The sequence below is a fragment of the Dasypus novemcinctus genome, chromosome 9 (genome assembly GCF_030445035.2).
Source record: "Dasypus novemcinctus isolate mDasNov1 chromosome 9, mDasNov1.1.hap2, whole genome shotgun sequence".
NCBI classification, from domain to species: domain Eukaryota; kingdom Metazoa; phylum Chordata; class Mammalia; order Cingulata; family Dasypodidae; genus Dasypus; species Dasypus novemcinctus.
Genome location: NC_080681.1, coordinates 35,979,143 through 35,994,513, shown reverse-complemented (window position 1 = coordinate 35,994,513; position 15,371 = coordinate 35,979,143). Strand labels below are relative to the sequence as shown.

Below are 15,371 nucleotides of genomic sequence, written 5' to 3'. Positions count from 1 at the left end.
GTGGGGCACAAGGAGGGTGTGAGGTACAGTCATTGGTCCAGAAATTCAGGAGTGTCATTGGAGGTGACTGGCTCTTGGCACTCCTCCCACTGACCAGATCCTCAAGAGACTGCTATCCACTTCAGGATGGAAAATCAACATTTACATTGAGGACTATAACCCTAAAGGCAGGTCTACACAAGATGCCAAATTATGATCAGAAGTTGACTAATGACTGTGGATAGCACAAGCAAGGGAAGTGAGAGTTTAATAGTTAAGAGGTTGGGGATCAAATTCCAGCTCTGTCTCTGCCTTGCTGACTGACCTTGAGCAAGCCATTTGACCTCTCTGAGCCCAAGTCTATCCATCTATAAAATGGATAAACTCATTGAGATACTATGAGAATGAAATTATATTTTTGTAAAAAATACATAGGAAAATGGCTGTAATATGGTATGTACTTACTAAACTGATCACTGAAGGATTTATTTAGAAGGAACAATTTTGGTATTTTAATCAGGACATTGACTTCATGATAAAAAGGTCAGTTCATCCCTCTCACCTGGTGTCTATACTGACACAATTCATGACCACCACAAGAGCACAAGGCACTCACAGTGTTATTAATTAATTTGTAAATGTTGAATCCAAGCTTCGTAGCTCTGGCTGCCTGTCAGTGACTGCTCTTTAACAGACCGAGCTCTGGTGGTGTCGAGTACAAATAGGGAATTGCCTGATCCTGATGTTTCCTTCCAATCTATTCTCATTTCTTAGCAGTTATCTTCACAAATTAGAACCATATTAGAAAGTCTTGGTTTCTTTTACATGCTTGATTTCACACATGTTCACAAATCTGCTCTAAGAGTTAGGCTTTTTATTCATTGCTTATTATCATAGCATGCAAAGCCTGATATTACCCAGCAATGGCCAGGAGAGATTGGGTACAAGCAAAAATTAGTGGAATGGAAGTCCATTGTGTGAGACTGCTAATCATCCAATTTTTCATTTATTCAGCAAATATTTACTGGATACTTTCTAGGCATCAGGCTTTTTTCTAGGAGCTGAGGATTCAGCAGTGAAAAAGAGGATCTTGTATTCTGGTGGAGGAGACAGACAAGAAAGTAAGAGAGAGAGGGAGAAAGAGAAGAGAGAAAAAAATCAGAGTGTGATAAGAAAATTAAAATTAGATGATGAAACACAGAGTCCTGCCTGCAGCCAGGGGAGGCCTCTCTGAGGAGGTGATATCTATGCTGAATTCTGAGTCAAGTGAAGGGAACGGAACTCTAGAGACGAGTGTGAGCAACATTCCAGGTGGCAGGTGCCATTAGTGTAAGTGCACCCAGGGGGGCACTGGCTTGGTGTCCGTGACGACCAGACCAAGAGCCAGCGTGGCTGGGGTGAGTGTGGAAAAGGTCAGCAGGGTCAGGTCTTGGAGGGCTTTAAAAAATCCAAGTAAAGAGTTTGGAATGTTTTCTAAATGAGATGGGAGGCCATTGGAGGGTTTTAAACAGAGGTATGACATGCTCAAATTATGTTTAATAAAAAAGTCATTCTGGATGCCTTGTGTAGAAGGATTATGGGGACCAAGTGGGGGCCGGGAGACTATTATAGCCTCTCAGGCAAGAGATGCTGATGGCCTGGATAAAGACGGTGATAGTGCAGGGTGGTGCCTGGATTTGGGAATATTTGGAGGCAGTCTCAGGACTTGCTGATGGTCTGGATGTAGAGAGTGAGAAAAAGAGGTAAGTTAAAGATATCGCCTATAGTTTTGGCCTGAGCAACTGGGGAGATGGTGCCTTTTCCCGAGAGGGAAAGACAAGAAGGGAAAAATATCAAGAGTAATTGCTCTGGGAGCATTTTTAGATATAAACCCATGTTTTTGAGGAAATGCCCAATTGTTGACTTCTGATACATATGCATGTGCATGTGCGTGCACACACACATTCTGCCTCATTTTACCATGAAGCCAAAATGAAGCAGAAGACGCTCCCCAAACCAGAAAATCCTCAGGTGCGTTTAGCCTTTAGGTGAAAGAAGTATTTGAAAAAAAAATTATAAAGTGAAGTTCTATTTTTAAAAGCCAGTTTCCATTTTTAATGTCAGCTCAATCAACTCTATGTGTGTGTATACATAAATACATGTTTGTGACATAAAATTATATATGTATATATGTATCAACCAATACCATGTCACCTACTCCTTTTAATTACCTATTAATTCTCATTAATGTTATCAGTCACCTTCCATCATCTTTTTAAAAACAATATTATTGAGATATATTGACATATCATATAATCCATCTAAATGTACATTCTATGGCATTTGGTATAATCACAGAGTTGTGCTTTCATCACTGTAATCACTTTTAGAACATTTTCATTACTCCAAAAATAAAACCCTCCTACCCCTTAGCCATCACTTCTCAATCCCTTTATCCTCCCCCAGCTGTACCTAACCTGTTAATCTAATTTTGTCTCTGTAAATTCGTTTATATTTACAGTTTATCTAATACTTTATGTCTGGCTTCTTTCAATTAGCATAATTTTAAATCTTACAATTGATAGAAAGTATGAATATATTCCTATTCACTACAGTCCATCATTTGCTTTAAGTGTGTTTTTGCCCATATACCGCCCTATTATAAACATCTCATAATCAAAATAGCATACAATTCATGGAAGAATATTCTTATATTTGTACTATTGACCACACTCATCATCCACAACAGAGTTCACAATGTTTCATCCTCTAGCTTTCCTTCTACTGACATACACAACCCTAAACTTCCCTTTTTAGCCACAATCACCCCTACATATCAGCACTGTTAAGTACACTCACTATAATGTGCTACCGTCACCTCTGTCTGTTTCCAAACATTTACAATCAACCTTATTACAAATTACATGCAAATTTAGCATCAGCTCATCATTCCCTACCCTCATTCTTTCTTTTTTTTTTTTTTTGGTGACTTCTAGACTAGCTATTAACTCCATGAGTTTTTTCATTATCTTTAGTCCATAATAATGAAATCATACAATATTTGTCTTTTTGCATCTGGCTTACTTCACTTAACATAATTTCCTTAAGGTTCATCCATGTTGTATTATTCTTCACAATTTCACTTCTTACCACTAAATAATATTCCATTAATATGTAGACCACAATTTGTTTATCCATTCATCAGTTGATGGTTACCTGGGTTGATTCCATCTTTTGGCAATTGTGAATAATGCCACTATGAGCATTGATGTACAGATGTTTATTTGTTTCCCTGCTCTCAGTTCTTCTGGGTATATACCTAGTAGTAATATTGCCAGATCACATGGCAGATATATATCTTTAACTTCCTTAAAACCACCAAACAGACTTCTTCAGCAGCTATACTGTTCTACATTCCCAACAACAGCAGATAAGTGTTCCTATTTCTCCACATCCCTTCCAACACTTGTAGTTTTCTGTTTTTTTCATAGTGACCATTCTAAGAGGTGTAAAATGATACTCATTGTAGTTGTGTGTGTGTGTGTGTGGTTTTTTTTCTATCTGGTTACGTCATGGTCTTTTTGGTGCCTCATTTTGTCATGTGGGGGCCTGTGCTTCTCTGGGCAGCTCTGGGGCAACTTTTTCCTTTTTTTACCCTGATCTTGGGGATCAAGCCTGGGTCCTCCATAGGGTAAACAGGAGCTCAATTGCTTGAGGCATAGCTGCATCTCTCATTGTAGTTTTAATTTCCATTTCCCTAATTAATATTGCTTTTGAATATCATTTCATGTGTTTTTTTCACCATTTGTATTTCTCTTTGGAAAAATATCTATTCAGGTCTTTTGCCCATTTTTTAATTGGGTCATTTTGTCTCTTTATCATTAAGTTGTAGGATCTATTTATATATCATGGATATTAAAGCCTTATCAGTTATGTGATTTCCAAATACTATCTCCCATTGAATAGGTTGCCTTTTCACCATATTGACAACGTGTTTTAAGAGAGAAAAGTGTTGAATTTTGAGGAGGTTTCATTTATCTATTTTTTAAATTTGTTGTTCATCCTTAAAGTGTGAGGTCTAAGAATCTACCTCCTGTCACAATATTGAAGATACTTTCCTACATTTTCTTCTAGGAGTTTCATGGTCCTGGCTTTTAGGTCTTTGATCCATTTTGAGTTGATTCTTGTATAGGGAATAAGATAGGGGTCCTCTTCCATTCTTTGGTTATGGATATCCAGTTCTCCCAGCACCATTCGCTGAAGAAACTATTTGTTCCAGTAAAATGGACTTGGTAGGTTTGTAAAAAATCATTAGACCATAGAGGAAGGGTCTATTTCCAAACTTTCAATTCAATTCCATTGACGAATGTGTCTATATTTATGCCAGTATCATGCTGTTTTGACCACTATAGCCTTGAAATATGCTTTAAGGCCAGGAAGTATGAGTCCTCCAATTTTGCTCTTCTTTATTTTTTCTTAAAGATTTTTTATTTATTTCTCTCCCCTTCCCTGCTCACCCCCAGTTGTCTGCTCTCTGTGTCCATTCACTGAAGACACTGTGTTCTTCTGTGTCCGCCTGCATTCTTGTCAGCGGCACCGGGAATCTGTGTTTCTTTTTGTTGTGTCATCTTGCTGCATCAGTTCTCCGTGTGTGCGGCGCCGTTCCTGGGCAGGCTGCGCTTTTTTCGTGCTGGGCAGCTCTCCTAACGGGGCAACTCCTTGTGCATGGGGCTCCCCTCCACGGGGGACGCCCCTGCGTGTCATGGCACTCCTTGTGTGCATCAGCACTGCGCGTGGGCCCTGGCTTTGAACCTTGGACCTCGCGTGTGGTAGGCAGATGCCCTATCTGTTGGGCCAAATCCGCTTCCCTTTGCTTTTCTTTTTAAGAGTGTTTCTAGCTATTGGTACCCCTTTCCCTTCCAAATAAATTTGGTTTGTGACTTTTCTATTTCTATAAAGTAGGCTGTTGGAATTTTGATGTAGTTGCATTGAATGCAAATCAATTTGGGTAGAAATGATACTGTAACAATATTCAGTCTTTTAATCCATGAACATGGAATGTCCTTCCATTTGTTTAGGTCTTCCTTGATTTCTTTTTGACAATTTTATTGATCTTCTTAAAGGACCAGCTTTTGGTTTACAATTCTCTCTATTGTTTTTTCCTTTGTTTTTAATTTCATTTATTTTAACTCTAATTTTTATTATTTCTTCCCTTCTGCTTGCTTTGGGGTTAGTTTGCTGTTCTTTTTCTAGTTCCTCCAGATAATCAGTTAGGTCTTTGATTTTAGTTCTTTCTTCCTTTTTAATATAAGCATTTAGGGCTATAATTTTCCTTCTCAGCACTGTGTTTGCAGCATCCCATAAATTTTGGTAGGTTGTGTTCTCATTTTTATATCATATATTTACTAATTTTTCTTACAATTTCTTCTCTGGCCAAATGATTATTTAAGAGTGTGTTGTTTAGCCTTCATATATTTGTGAATTTCCCCCTTTTCTACCTATTATTGATTTCTAGCTTCATTGCACTATGATCAGAGATGGTGCTTTGCATGATTTTAATCTTTTAAAATTTATCTTGTAAAATTTGTGACACAATATGTGGTCTCTTTTGGAGAAAGATCCATGAGCACTTGAGAAGAACATATATCTTACTGATTTGTGGTGCAATGTTCTGTATATGCCTGTTAGGTCTAATTCATTTATCGTATTACTCAAGTTCTTTGTTTCCTTGTTGATCTTCTGTCTAGTTGTTCTTTCTATTGATGTGAGTGACTTACTGATGTCTCCAACTATTATTGTAGAGATATCTTTCTCTCCCTTCAGTTTTCCCAAGGATTGCCTCATGTATTTTGGGGCACCTTTTAAATGCATAAAAATTTGTGATTATTATTTCTTCCTGGTGAGTTGATCCTTTTATAAAAATATAATGGTCTTCTGCATCTCATAGAATAGTTTTTGTAATTAAAGTCTGTTTTGTCTGATATTAGTATAACTACCCCTGCGCATTTTTGGCTACTGTTTGCGTGAAATATCTTTGCCAGCCTTTCACTTTCAGCTTATCTGTATCCTTAGGTCTAAGATGAGTCTCTTGTAGATAACATATGGATGACTTATATTTTTTAATCCATTCTGTCAGCCTGTGCTTTTTGATTAGGGAGCTAAATCCATTATCATTCAGTGTTATTACTGTATAGATGTAACTTATTTTGACCATTTTATCATTTCCTATGGCATATCTTAATTTTGCTTGTCTTTTTACCCTTTTGGTTACCCTTTCTCATAATCTTCATTTATACACTCTTCTCCAAGCTTCTGTCCTTTTTTTTTTTAAGATTTATTTTTTATTTATTCCCCGCACCCTACCCCATTCCCTCTGTTGTCTGCTCTCTGTGTGCATTCGCTGTGTGCTCTTCTGTGTCTACTTGTATTCTCATTAGGCAGCTCCAGAAACCAATCCTGGGAACTTCCAGAGTGGGAGAGAGGCAATTACTCTCTTGTTCCACCTCAACCCCTTGTTCTGCTACATCTTCTTATTTTCTCTCCTCTTTGTCTCTCTGGTTGCATCATCTTGCTGCACCAGCTCTCTGTGTTGGCTGGCACTCCTGCACAGGGTGGCTTTCCCACACAGGGCAGCACTCCTGTGTGAGGCAACATTCCCATGTGGGCCGGCACTCTTTGTGGGCCAGCTCACTGCATGGGCCAGCTTGCCCTCACCAGGAGGCCCTGGCCATCAAACCCTGTACCTACTGTATGGTAGATGGGAGCCCATTTGGTTGAGCCACATTCGTTTCCCTGCCTTTTCTTTTCAGGTTGCAGAACTCCCTTTAATATTTCTTGTAAAGCTTACAAACTCTCTTAGTTTCTGTTTATCTGTGAATATTTTAAATTCACCCTCATTACTGAAGGATGATTTTACCAGATAAAGAACTTGTGGCTGGCAGTTTTTCTCTTTTAAGTATCTTAAATATATCATACCACTGTTGTCTTGCCTCCATGGAGGCTGCTGCTGGCACCAAGCCACCACCCTCAGAGCAGACAGCATTGGTTCCTCCATTCCCTGTTGGGCAACTAGTGACTGCACTAAGATTCCTGGACATCCCTTATATGTGATGGATCACTTTTCTCTTGATGCTTTCAGAAATCCTTCTTTATCTTTGGCATGTGACATTCTGAATAGTTGTGTCTTGGAGTAGGCCTATTCAGATTTATTCTGTTTGGAGTACTTAGAACTTCTTGGATAAATATATTTATGTCTCGCATAAGTGTTGGGAAATTTTCAGCCATTATTTCCTCAAATACTCTTTCTGCCTCTTTTACCTTCTCTTCTCCTTCTGGAACTACTATGGCATGGATGTTGGTGCACATCATGTTATCATTCATTTCCCTGAGCCCCTGCTTAATTTTTCCCATCCTTTCCTCTATATGTTCTTCTGTTCTTTCATTTTCAACTGCTCTGTTTCTAATCCCTCTGATTTCTGCCATTTCAAATCCATTGTTGTATGTCTCTAATGTATTTTTAATTTCATCCATTGTATCTTTTATTCCCATAAGCTCTGTTATTTTTCTATTCAAGCTTTAAAATTCTTCTTTGGCTCACCAGTATTTTCCTATTGTACTTTATCTCTTTAGCCACATATTCCTTCAACTCCTTGATTTCTTTTAGGAGATATGTTTGACTGTCCTTGATTAAGTTCACTAGTATCCTATGTCTTATCTGACATTTTGATTTGTTCCTTCGACTGGGCCATATCTTGCTGTTTCTTAGTATCAGTTATAACTTTTGGCTGATGTCTAGGCATCTGATTAAGATGGTGAGTTTACTGTGATGATCGATTTCTTTCTCTTCCCTATGATTTTATTGCTCTATGGTTTTGTATTATGGCTCTTCTTTGAGTCTTATTTCAATTTATTCTAGGTCTTTAAAATTGTCCCTGTTTAACTAATCAAAATAGGCCCAGGGACCCACTAATGGAGTGCAGACCAGTTTCTAAGGGCCTTGTGGAGAGGTGAAGACATGAAAAAGCCTTTTTGTGTTCCCAGAGGTGCAGTTTCCTGATCTCCCAGCTGATGGTGCTCTTCAGAAAACCTCTCTGCTCAAACCTTAGGGAAGAAAGTGTTCCCTGGAACCATGTCTGGGTGGGCAGTGATGACACAATGTCTGGGAAAGAACACCCTCTGGGCAGGCTATTTGGAGCCAAGCCTAGCAATTTAAAATTACTGATGCAGAGCCATACTCCTCCCTTGATGTATCCTCCCTTATCCTAGGGAGGAAAGAGATTTCCACTTCCCTCTACATTGGTAGCAGCTACTCCAGGTCTGTAACGGGGAGCATTTTCGAAGGCAGTCTATCCGTAGCTCTCTGTCTGGGTGAAGAAAATAGCACAGATGCACTCAGGAAGGGTAGAAACCATGGCTTCCAGCAGACCAAATTCACCAGCCAAAAGCTGGATCATCAGCTTTTGTCGCTCCCTCTTCCCTTTCCTGAGGAAGTGGGTCTCTGCTGTTCTCTCAGTCAGAAGTGGCCCAACAGTGAATGGGGGAACCAGTGCTGTCAGATCTGAGGTTGGCGGCCTGGTGCCAGCAGCAGCAAATGCCTGGGTTACTCACACATCTTTACCACAGAGTCTCCTGCTTTTCACCCCTCTCTTTTCTGGGTGCTACCCAGCCCTAGAACAGTTATTCCAGACAGTTCCTGCCTGTATTTTAGCTGTTTTCTGGGAGAGAAGTGAGCTCTGTAACTCTATTTTCCCAGAAGTCCTTTCCATTATCTTTTGATAATGGTTACCTCTGGGAGTGGCAAAAGGGAGAATTAAAGGAATTGAAGTCATTGCCTCTTTCCTTGATTAATCTTTAAGTGGTGGAATTATGAGTGATTTTTACTTTATCCTTTGAGTTTTCAATTTTTTAAAATAAAATTTTCTTAATAACAAATACAGCATTTAATATCCACACAAGGGTATAGTTCACTAAGCAAAGAATTATTATAAAATTTAGGACTGGATGAGCTCATAGAAAAGGAGGATCCCATTTTCTAGTAACACTGTTTGAAATCTTCTAATATGGAGGTGCTTACAGAATCCCAAGGAAGTCTATTCCTCCTTAGGTAGTGCCAAATGCTAGGAATTTCCTTTTAAATATTGAACAGAAAGCTGCCCCCCTGGAAAACTTTCATTATTGTTGCCAATTCTTATAAGTGACAATTCTTCAAATATTTGAAGTCATACCTCTCCTTGTTTGCTTCTTTTTCTTTTTTTAACCAAAACATACCCAGTTCTTTCAACATTTTATCATGTAATAGGATTTCTTGACCTTTCACTAGCTTAAAGTATGATCCCTCTCAAGTCTTTGTTTTTAATCAAAGATTTTAGTCTTAAGTTTAAAGACCATTGTCCCATGTAGGTAGGTTGCAGTCAGTTGGTGCTGCTGCTGAGAAGAGGGAAAAGCTACAGAAGGGCTCTTACATTTTTGCAATTACATGGGACATTGGGTCCCACCATCTATTTCTAGATTACTTTCAGTCTTTGGGTATAGGTGACCATAAAGAAAATCACAGCATCAGAAAATCTGTATTATAATGGAACACATTTTTCAGGATCAGGAACAAGACATGAATACTCACTTTCACCACTGCTATTCAATATTGTACTAGAAGTTTAGCTAGAGGAATTAGGTAAGAAAAATAAATAAAAGGTATCCAAACTGGAAAGGAAGTAGAACTATCTCTATTTACAGATGACATGATCTTCAGAAAATCCAAAGGAAACCACAAGAAAACTTCTTTTCCTTTTTTTAAAGATTTGTTTATTTATTTCTCTTCCCTTCCCCTGCCCCTCAATTGTCTGCTCTCCGTGTCCATTCGCTGTGTTCTTCTGTGACTACTTCTATCCTTATCATCAGCACTGGGAAGCTGTGTTTCTTTTTGTTGCATCATCTTGTTGTGTCAGCTCTCCGTGTATACGGCGCCATTCTTGAGCAGGCTGCACTTTCTTTCGCGCTGGGTGGCTCTCCCTATGGGGTGCACTCCTTGCGTGTGGGACTCCCCTACGTGGGGAACACTGCTGCGTGGCATGGCACTCCTTGCGCGCATCAGCACTGAGCATGGTCCAGCTCCACACAGGTCAAGGAGGCCCGGGGTTTGAAACATGGACCCCCCATATGGCAGGCAGATGCCCTATCCATTGAGCCAAGTCTGCTTCCTGACAAGAAAACTTCTAGTGTTAATAAATGAGTTCAGCAAAGTAGCAGGGTACAAGAAAAATATGCAAAAATCAATTGTGTTCATGTACACTAGCAATGAACAAATCTAAAGAGGAAAGAGAGAAAACAATTCCATTTATATAATATCTAAGAAATAAAATATCTAGGAATAAATTTAACCAAGATACGAAAGATGTATGCCCTGAAAACTACAAAACAATGCTGAAAGATATTAAAGAAGACCTAAATAAATGGTAAGACATCCTATGTTCATGGATTAGAAGAATTAATATTGTTAAGTCAAGATGTCAATATTTTCCAAAGTAATATATAAATTCAATGCAGTTCCTTTGAAAATTCTGGCAGCCTTTTTTTTTTTTTTTTTTTTCAGAAACAGAAAAAAAATCCTCAGATTTACGTAGAACTGTAAGGGGCTCCAAAACAATTTTGGAAAAGAAGAACAAAGTTGGAGGACTCACACTTTCCAATTTAAAACTGTACTACAAAGCTACAGTAATCAAAAGAGTGTGGTACTGACATAAAGATATACAGACAGATCAATGTAAAATTATTGAAAATTCAGAAATGGACCCACATATCTATCACCAATTGATTTACAACAAGGGTGTTAAGTACATGCAATAGGGAAAGTATAGTCTTCAGCAAATCGTGCTGAGAAAACAGGAGAGCCGCATGCAAGAGAATGAAGTTAGACCCCTACCACATACCATTACAAAAATCAACTCGAAATGGATCAAGGATCTAAATATAAGAATTAAAGCCATAAAACTCTTTGACAACAACCAAGGGGCAAATCTTCATGACCTGGGATTTGGCAATGGATTCTTAGATGTGATACCAAAAGCATGAGCAAAAAAATTAAAAATTGATAAATTTCAATTTTCAAGTTTCATCAAAATTACAAACTTTTGTGCATTGAAGGAAATTATGAAAAAAATGAAATAAAAAAACAACCTACAAATGGGAGAAAATATTTGGAAACCATATATCAGATAAAGGCTTAATATCCAGTATATATAAAGAACTTTTACAATGCAACCACAAAAAGACAAACATCCCAATTTAAAAATGTATAAAGAAGTTGAATAGACATATAGCCAAAGAAGACATACAAATGACCAATAAACACGTGAAAAGCTGCTCAATAACATTATTAGTCATCAGGAAAATGCAAATCAAACTCACAATGAGGTACTATTTCACACCCGGAAGGATATCTATTACTAAAAAATGGAACATTTAGTGTTGAAAGGATGCAGATAAATTGGAACTCTAGTGCATTGCTGGTGGGAATGTAAAATGGTACAGCCACTGTGGATGCAATACGGCACTTCCTCAAAAAGTTAAATACAGAATACTGTATAAACTGACAATTCCACTTCTAGATATACACCCAAAGAAACTGGGTATATATCTAGATACAAACAGATACGTGTACAGCAATGTTTATAGCAGCATTATTCACAATAGCCAAAATGTGGAAACAACTTGAGCATCCATCAACAAATAAATGGATAAATAAAATGTGTGGTACATACACACAATGGAAAATTATTAGGTGGTAAGAAAGAATGAAGTTATGAGGCATGCTGTGACATGGAAGAATCTTTTAACATTAAGCAAGGCACATACGGACAAATATTGTATTTGTATATTATATTATAAAAGATGACTAAGAATAGCAAATTTTCAGAGGTAGAAAGTAGATAAGAGGTAATTGGGGACTAGAATAGGGTGGAAGTGGAGTGTTTGTAAAAATAAAGACAATAATAAAAAAAGACAAACACATCAGTCACTTCCTACCCACTGAAGAATTCTCTCAACAAAGAGGTGAGGACTAAGTTGTTAAGCTTACAGACTCTGAAGGTGGATTGCCTAGATTTAATCTCAGGATTTACTTGGGCTTTGATTTCCCATCTATAAAATGGTGATAGTAGTCAGCCAAAGGGGTGCTAGTGCAAAGTACCAGAAATCTGTTGGCTTTCATAAAGAATATTTATTTTGGATAAAAGCTTATAGTTACAAGGCCCTAAAGAATCCAACACAAGGTTACTTCCTTACCAAACTTTGTTACCATGTGCTGAAGCAAGATGATGGGTGATGTCTATGAGGGTTCAGACTCCCCTTCCCTCTTAAGGCTCCGTGGGTCCAGCTTCTTCTATCTCAGCTGTAGGGTGATATAAGGCTCATCTCTCTTCCCAGGGCTTGTTACTTTCTAGGCCCAGCTTCTCTGTTCTCTTCACAAGGTCAGCTGTAAACTATCAGGCAAATGGCACATTTCTCTTCCTGGAGCCTTTGCCATGTCTATGGAGCTTTCTTTATTCTCAAGAATCAGCTTCTGCGTATTTATTTCTGTCTTCTTGATTGAGTATTCATTTATATAGCCCATAAAGAGGTGGGGACTCAAACTGAATCACCCTAATGATGTGTCAAATCAAAACCCTAATCATAACATAATTTAATCAAAGACATCTCAGCTGACTCTAATACAATCAAAGAGTATCATGCCCAGAGGAACAGACCAGTTTACAAACATAATCTCTCTTTTAGGAATTCGTAAATAATCTCAAACTGCCACAGTAGCATAACTTCTTTGTTGAGTTTTGTACAGTGCCTTGTATATAGTAAGCACATTAAAAATCTTAGCCATCATTATCATTGCTATTTTCATTAATACAGTATCCCCTGACAGATGTGAGGAAGCTTCTTACTTCCCAAAGTGGTTCCTTCTCATTATTGAACAACTTTAGTATTAAAATGTCCTCATTTAAATTTGGTTAAGATCTGTGTCCCGGTAAGTGCCATTCATTGGACCTAATTCTTCCCTCTAAATATCAGTTTAGCCATTACTCATGAGATCACCTGTCACATATTTGAAGGCAACATCTTATGTCATGATATCTACCAACGTTTACTGAGTATCTATCTGATAAACAAGACTCAAAGTTTCACAAGGGCAAATATCCTGTGGGTTTACTCACCACTGCAAAGCCAGCACATAGTACAGTATCTTGCACATGGTAGGTGTTCAAATTGAGTAACTGAGTAAATGAATGATCCCTTTGCAGTCCCTAGTAAGGACATTAATAAGAATTTCCTCAAAATCAAGGCTATGTTTTGGCTGAAGGAGGTTGTGACGAGTTAGGACATGGGCAATAATTCCGTTCAATTCATACATTTACTAAGGGTCAGACATATGCCAGATGCTGTACTAGTTTGGAGATACAAAGAAGAATGGGATATGTTTCTCCCTTTAGTGATGTATTTATCCAGATCACAAACAGTGCAGGGACCTGATGCAACTCCAAGGAAGTCTGCTCCAGGAATGCCTGTCCAAGGAAATACTGCTTCAAGGGAGAATGTTTAGACAAAATCCAGAAAACAGACCAGATGAGACACGACCTTGGTGACATGCCTCATCCTGAGACAGAGTAGGAGAAAAGCAAGAAAGATAAAATAAGTGTTAGAAAGGGGAGAGTTAGAGACAACGTAAGGGACGGATACCTTGAAAGCTGGCTCAGCAACAAATTCTGCTGAATCCAGGGTGTCCACTAGGTTATCTCTTGAAAATATGACTTGATGCTCTTGATAGGACAGGGGCTGTGTCACTTAAATTATCTTAGCCTGACCATATTGTGTGTTGTAGATTTGTAATTTTATAGTGTAACCTCACTAATCTGAGAGTTCAAACGAGGACATAAAACATCATTGATGAGCTTCACTCTTTTATTACTCTCTAGCTGCATATCGGCAGGACCTCAACATCCCAGGTATTTTATTTTCTGTAAAGAGACCTGCATGTGATTAGAAACATGTCTGCCCATGGGCATCCCCCTCTGTCCTCTGCATAGGCCTTTTGTTTTTTGTTTTTTTTTTAAAGATTTATTTATTTGTTTCTCCCCTCCCCGCCCTGGTTGTCTGTTCTCTGTGTCTATTTGCTGCGTCTTCTTCTTTGTCCGTTTCTGTTGTTGTTAGCAGCACGGGAATCTTTTTGTTGCGTCATCTTGCTGCTTCATCTCTCCGTGTGGGCGGTGCCATTCTTAGGCAGGCTGCACTTTCTTTCACGCTGGACAGCTCTCCTTACGGGGCGCACTTCTTGAGTGTGGGGCTCCCCTACACAGGGGACACCCCTGCGTGGCACAGCGCTCCTTGTGCACATCAGCGCTGCACATGGGCCAACTCCACGCGGGTCAAGGAGGCCAGGGGCTTGAACTGCGGACCTCCCATGTGGTAGACGGACGCCCATAGGCCTTTTGAAGAAGCTTCTCTCCACCATGGCTGTCAGGGCCTCTGGGAGAACCTGGCTTCCATGACCCCCCGCTGGACATTTCCGGTACTGCTGCCAAATATTGCTGCTCCCAGGTTCGCACCCCAAAAGGGTCAATGCCACTCCAACGCTTTATCATCTGGGCCCAGAAGCAACACTGTGTTCAAAGTCTTACAAAGACTATACTGAAAAGGGTCCCTCAGCTTTGGTCCACTGACTTTTTTTCTTTAGGAAGTCAAATCTAACTCTTTGGTCTGACTGAGAGTGGCGAAACACACACACACACACACCACGCATACCTTTCTATCTCCCAGGAATCAATAAGAGCACCAACATTGGTTTTTTAACTTACACCAACTAACCAAAGGCCTCATGCATTTTTATAGCACAAGTTGTTGCAGCCAGGCTCCAAGATGACCCCTCCAGGTTCCTGCCTCCTGGTGTTCACCTCTTATGTTGCGTGGTCCTCTCCCACATCGTATTAGGGTTGGTCTGTGTGACCAAGGTCACACAGCAGAAGGAATGGTGCGTTCTGAGTAAGATTAGGTTATAAAAGAGACTACAGCTTTTGTCTCGGGCTCTCTCTCACTCTCAGATCACTCTGTCTGGCAGATGCCAACTCCCTTGACCTGAGGACACCCAGGTAGCCTTCTGGGGAGATCCATGTGATTCGGATCTGAGGCATCTGGCCAACAGCCATGTGGGCGAGACTTCTTAGAAGCAGATCCTCTAGCACCCATCAGAGCCATGGGTGATGCAGCCTCGCCTGACAGCTTGACTGCAGTCTTATGAGGGTCCCTGAGATGGACCACACAGCGAAGCCACACTCAGATTCCTGAGACTCTGGAACGTGGTAAGTAGTGCTAAGTTTTGGGGTACATCAATAGATAACTAGTACAAAATTAAAGGAGTGACAATGGAGGTGAAT

General features: G+C 39.4%; 1 pseudogene; it reads right to left on the bottom strand.

The window, feature by feature from the left end:
* The window catches only part of LOC101415763 (potassium channel subfamily K member 5 pseudogene), a 65,700-nt pseudogene extending 50,557 nt beyond the window's left edge, over positions 1 to 15,143 (bottom strand).
* Positions 15,144 to 15,371: the final 228 nt, after the last annotated feature.